The sequence below is a fragment of the Canis aureus genome, chromosome 25 (genome assembly GCF_053574225.1).
Source record: "Canis aureus isolate CA01 chromosome 25, VMU_Caureus_v.1.0, whole genome shotgun sequence".
Lineage (NCBI taxonomy): Eukaryota > Metazoa > Chordata > Mammalia > Carnivora > Canidae > Canis > Canis aureus.
The window spans coordinates 12,142,315-12,148,769 of NC_135635.1; the positions used below are offsets into that span (position 1 = coordinate 12,142,315).

The window sequence follows — 6,455 nt, forward strand, 5'->3', positions numbered from 1 at the left end:
TGTTCTTTTCTTTTAAAAAAATATATATGTAAATATATTTTATAAAATATTTATATATTTGAGAGGGAGAGAGAGAGAGACAGAGAGAGACAGACAGAGAGAGAGAGAGAGACAGAGAGAGAGAAAGAGTGGGAGTGGAGCCCGATGTAGGGCTCAATCCCAGAATGACCAGACTATGACCTGAGCCAAAACCAAGAGTTGGATGCTCAACCAACTGGGCCATCCAGGCACCCTGACCTGTTTTGTTTCTCAAATTCTATGTATGAGTAAAATCATATGGTATTTGTCTTTCTCTGACTGACTTTCTTTGTTTAGCCTAATACACTCTAGCTCTATCCAGGTCATTGCAAATGGCATGATTTCATTTATAGCCAGCTTTTTCTAATTGTTTGTCATGAGTTCCTTAAAATTACTGCAAATGGCTCTTTGTCAGATTTTATTTGATAAATATTTTCCCAGTTTTTAAAAAATTTGGTATGAAATTTGATTATATATAAAATATCCAGTTTTTATGCAGTTTTATCTTTTAGTCTTATCATTTTTATCCCTTTATCTAAGAAACTTTAGACTCTTCTAATTCATTTGTTAATTTTTTCTAGTGTTGAATTTACTTTCAATTCCTTTTATTGTGGCTTTAAATTGGTATCTGCAGTTTGGATGGTTCTTGTCTATTTTATCAATTTCATAGAGGCTGTATCCCCTTCAGTATTATAGACAACATTAATTTTACACTTAATAAAATATTCATATGCCTTCATGCTATTTTTGAGCAAAGAAGATTTTTAAAAAATTCTTTTGAAGAATCTCATTTTTCTTCTCCTCATGTTCTTTTTTTTTCCCTCCAGTATCCCATGATTTTTTCTTATATGGCTCATTTTTTTAGAGAGGATCTATGTTTACCCAATATTGTTTTATAATTTGTAAAAGTATCTAAGGGTCAAGCTGTGATGTTCACCAAATATATCAGAGAGGTCCAACATCCCCTAACCCCAGCTCTAGATCTCCCAACTCCAGCCCTAGATAAGAAAAAGTGATGATGGGTATATGACTATGGTAAAAACTACCACCAAAAGCCCTGCTGAAGTTTCAGTGCCTGGGGACATTAGAGGAAGCCAGAGCCAGGGTGTTTATCTGTGGGCTACCATTAAAGTGGTTTTCTTTAATTTTTATTATTGAAATATAGTTGACATACAATATGATATTAATTTCAGGTATATAAAGTAGCAATTCGATAATTCTATACATTACTCAGTGCTCATCACAATCAGTGTAGCCATCTGGCATCATATGATGCTATTACAATATTATTGACTCTATTCCCTATGCTGTATTTGTGGGCTACTATGTGGATAAAATAATCAGGAACCCTTTCATTCACTCCCTCCCCTAAATCAAGTCTGTTTCTATCTTGGATGTGGTCTTTTGCAACTATAGCAAACTACAGGGATTGTCTATATTACAGAAGAAATTTAGTGTTACAGGCATGCATAAACAACAAAGTTTGTTGCAAAGTGACAACATCAAAGTGACCTAGGTGAAATTGGACAAAAAATGACATTAAGTGGGCTTGGACTTTTACAGATGAAGTCAATGGTAAGGCTAGGCTCTAAAGGAGTGAGGACATTTGCAAACTATTACACAGTCTTTATGGATATTGTATGAAAAGAGGATAGAAAAATCCTCTACACCCTAACATATCATCAGGAGCACCATCCTCAAACTTGAAGGACATGCTAAACAAATATATTGGAATAGACAGAGAGAGAGAGAGAAATACTTATGTTTTAAAAAATGAGCCAGTTATATTTTCAGCTAATTCTGCACATACTTACTTATCATTCAAAGATTTACACAAAAGTGTGAAAATTTTCATAAAGCTTAAAAATCATTATATATAGTTTATTCGAGCAATAATCCCCTCAGAATTGGTTATTACCACTATTAATGACTTGCTAGTTAGAGTGTTAATGGCCCATAGCAAAAAACTGCTGGTAATGACTGATTTCAAAGGGATTATTGCTTAATTAATGGCACTCCACCTATCCTTAGTCATTTTCGCAAGTATCATTTTTATTGCCTATTTTAAGACTCTGAACCTTGGTTTATTACATTTGGAAGAATGTCACCAAGGCAGATAAAATAGATAATAATTTTCTGATTGTGGTTAGCTTTGCAATACATGGGCATTTCACTAAGTTATTTCATATTTCTCTGTCCCTTGCTAATAAAATGTCACTGGTGACTTCTGGGTGGGTTATAAGAATATAACTCAAAAACTGATGTACTTGGTTTTGAAAGAAAAAAGTTTAAAATATTTCTGAATTAGTGAACATATCTTTTGCACATCTCCAGTTTAGGTTGGGTAATAAATGGGAAATACAAAGCTGAGATAAGATGAACTTTCTTCCTTTGAGAAGCTTCTCAATCTATGCAGAGAAGCCCAGGAAGGATGTCGTGGGACTTGGATTTTGATTTCAGCTTAGGCTCCAAGTAGCTATCCAATTTTGATTTTCTGAGTTTCATTGTCATCACTTATAAAATTAGATAATTGGTCTAGATGACCTCTTGATTCTTCATAGCTTTTAGAGTCTATAATCAGAAATCACAGTTTCAAAAGAGAAAACAAACATTTGCATTAGAGTTATAGAAAATTCTTTTTCAGTAAACCTCATGGGGTAGCCAAATTATTCCTTAAACTAAACATAATCCTTTTGAATACTCCTGAAAGGAAATGGGTCATCATCTAAAGTTTAGGAAATGAAAATATTTTCATTGTGACAGTGCTAAGTTTTATGGACATTGACCCAACACGGTGTCTCACTGACTGTGTCAATTGGGGCAATTCTAGTACCTGAAGTGGGCCAACATCATGAACTTTCTGATGTGATGTAAAGTGATGAAAGTTGACATTAATCAGAACACCTGACAATGACAAAGTTTATTGAAATACTTTTTTCCACAAAAGATGCTTAAGTTGTTGAAAGTATCAGGTTCCTAAATTACATGATTCATGTTGCTTAATTTGGAAACATGCCTTGTAAGACTTTACTCTGAAAGACTTGTAAGTTATCTTCTAAGTCTCTGGTTCTCAAAGTGTGGTCTGGGGACCCTGCGAGTCCCAGGACTCATTCAGGGGGTTCACAAAGTCGAAAATATTTTTTGTAGTAACATTAAGATGTTCTTTGCCTTTTTCATTCTTATCCTCTTGCAAGAGTACAGTGGAGTTTTCCAGAATTTTCAGGGCACATGACACTGTTGCACAATGAAATGTACTGATATTTAGAAGATCTGCACAACTAAATGAATTAATATTTTCCAAATAACCAATGTATGATGTTATAAAATTGTTCATGGGTAAAGAATTATTTCATACTTACCTAGTAGGGGAGATAACCATGATCACGAAGGTAATCTCCCCAGGGTGAGGCTTATCCATTGCACTATGGTTGTGCCAACCCCTGTGACTCCCTCAAATGTGGGAAACTTGACTGCATAATTTGTGGTAGTGGGGGATTGCGTTTATGCTTCTCCCTTATAAAAAGTATTCATTTTCCTTTAGAAAAAAGAATTCTTTCAAAGTGGAAGACAGACCAATGGATTTTAATGTAGCAGAATATGAAATGTTTATTGATATGGTTTCAGATTTCACTTTGCGACTAACCTTTGAGAAATTACTACTTGTTGAGTTTTGGCATAGTATCAAAGAATATCACAATTATCTGAAAAAAATCTTTAAAAAATATCCTTTCTTTCCAACTACATGTGTGTGAGTTTAGATTTTCTTCACATACTTAAAATAACATTGCAACAGACTGTAAGCAAAAAGAGATATAAAAATCCAGCTGTGTTCTATTGAGCCAGATATTAAAATGATTTTATTATTTATTTATTATTTATTTTTAAAAGATTTTCTTTATTTATTCATGAGAGACACAGAGATAGAGAGGCAGAAACACAGGCAGAGGGAGAAGCAGGTTCTCTGCAGAAAACCCAATGTGGGACTCAATCCCAAGGACCTTGGGATCATGACCCGAACCAAAGGCAGATGCTGAACCATTGAGCCACCCAGATGCCCCTAAAATGATTTAAAACTGTAAAAAAACGCTACTTCTATCACAAAAATTTTTGTTTGAGAGAACTTAATAATTGTTTTCATAAGTTATTTATTTTAATATTGAGTGGCTTGTTATTTCAAAATAAGCTAATGAATGAAAAATTTAAAACTTTTAATTTCTAACATGATAAATATTAAGCAAGTCATATAAACAAACTCTTTGAGATCCTCAATAATTTTCACCTGTGCTAAATGTCTTTTCTGTGCTTAATGTCTCAAGGATCCTTAATCATTAAAATGTCTCAAGGATCCTTAATCAAGGATCCTTAATCATTAAGGATCCTTGAGACATTAAGGATCCTGAGACTAAAGTTTTGAGAATTGCTGCTGTACGTCAATTATATTCCTAAAGACCTATATGCTGACACTGGTAACTTTAAAAACATATGTACTCCAGGCCCTGAAGACAATTTCCAAAAAAGAACTCCTGAAAATGTTTTGAGTTATAGCACATCTATAGAATGAATGTTTGGCTTTCCAAGATAAATATTTACTGAGTAAGCCCTAGTTGGATAAAGAATTCTGGTATGTTTAATAAAAGAATCATCCTTGTAGTGTATAGATCATGTCTTTTGGGTTATCACTGGAAAGTGAGAAAAAGTAGCAAATATAGAAGAACAATAAACTGGCTCAAATGAAAATATATGAAAGAGACAGAAGTGATGTGATGTTGTTACTTCCAGAAACCTGTCTGGTAAGTTCTGAGACCTGACCCTTGTGCTTTTGGAGCTTTGGGTCACTCTGAGTCCTTAGCCCTGAAGCAGCATTGTGGACAGAAGAGGTTCTTGATATTTCATTTAGAAGTGGAGTGATTTTTTTTCTTTTAAGATTTTATTAAAAAAAAAAAAAGATCTAAATGTGAGACAAGATTCCATCAAAATCCTAGAGGAGAATGCAGGCAACACCCCTTTTGAACTCAGCCACAGTAACTTCTTGCAAGATACATCCACAAAGGCAAAAGAAACAAAAGCAAAAATGAACTATTGGGACTTCATCAAGATAAGAAGCTTTTGCACAGCAAAGGATACAGTCAACAAAACTAAAAGACAACCTACAGAATGGGAGAAGATATTTGCAAATGACGTATCAGACAAAGGGCTAGTTTCCAAGATCTATAAAGAACTTCTTAAACTCAACACCAAAGAAACAAACAATCCAATCATGAAATGGGCAAAAGACATGAAGGGAAATCTCACAGAGGAAGACATAGACATGGCCAACATGCACATGAGAAAATGCTGTGCATCACTTGCCATCAGGGAAATACAAATCAAAACCACAATGAGATACCACCTCACTCCAGTGAGAATGGGGAAAAGTAACAAGGCAGGAATCCACAAACGCTGGAGAGGATGTGGAGAAAAGGGAACCCTCTTACACTGTTGGTGGGAATGTGACCTGGTGCAGCCACTCTGGAAAACTGTGTGGAGGTTCCTCAAAGAGTTAAAAATAGACCTGCCCTGCGACCCAGCAATTGCACTGTTGGGGATTTACCCCAAAGATACAGATGCAATGAAACGCAGGGACACCTGTACCCCGATGTTTATAGCAGCAATGGCCACAATAGCCAAACTGTGGAAGGAGCCTCGGCGTCCATCAAAAGATGAGTGGATAAAAAAGATGTGGTTTATGTATACAATGGAATATTACTCAGCTATTAGAAATGACAAATACCCACCATTTGCTTCAACGTGGATGGAACTGGAGGGTATTATGCTGAGTGAAGTAAGTCAGTTGGAGAAGGACAAACATTATATGTTCTCATTCATTTGGGGAATATAAATAATAGTGAAAGGGAATAGAAGGGAAGGGAGAAGAAATGTGTGGGAAATATCAGAAAGGGAGACAGAACATAAAGACTCCTAACTCTGGGAAACGAACTAGGGGTGGTGGGAGGGGAGGGAGGGTGGGGGTGACTGGTTGGCGGGCACTGAGGGGGGCACTTGACGGGATGAGCACTGGGTGTTATTCTGTATGTTGGTAAATTGAACACCAATAAAAAATAAATTTATTTTAAAAAAAAGAAAAATATGGGAAAAAAGATTTTATTTAAAAAAAACAAAAAACAAACAAACAAAAAAAGATTTTATTTATTTATTCATGAGAGACAGAGAGAGAGAGAAAGAGGGAGAGGCAGAGACACAGGAAGAGGGAGCTCTGGGATCACACCCTGGGCTAAGGCAGGGCTAAACCACTGAGCGGCCCAGGTGTCCCTAGAAGTGAAGTGATTGTGAGAATGCACCACAGCAGTCTCTGCACATGTTCGGGGAGGTCATTGAGAAGATGTGATTGCCCGGTTACCCCTGAGTGGGACCTGGGTAATCAGAGGCTCCTCACTTCC

The 6,455-nt window shown here is 35.9% G+C and overlaps 1 non-coding gene across 1 annotated transcript; it reads left to right on the forward strand.

Moving 5' to 3' along the window:
- Positions 1 to 3,369: 3,369 nt before the first annotated feature.
- On the forward strand, positions 3,370 to 3,534 carry LOC144297794 (U1 spliceosomal RNA). Its single transcript, XR_013364656.1, has one exon. It is a non-coding gene; the product is annotated as a U1 spliceosomal RNA (small nuclear RNA).
- Positions 3,535 to 6,455: the final 2,921 nt, after the last annotated feature.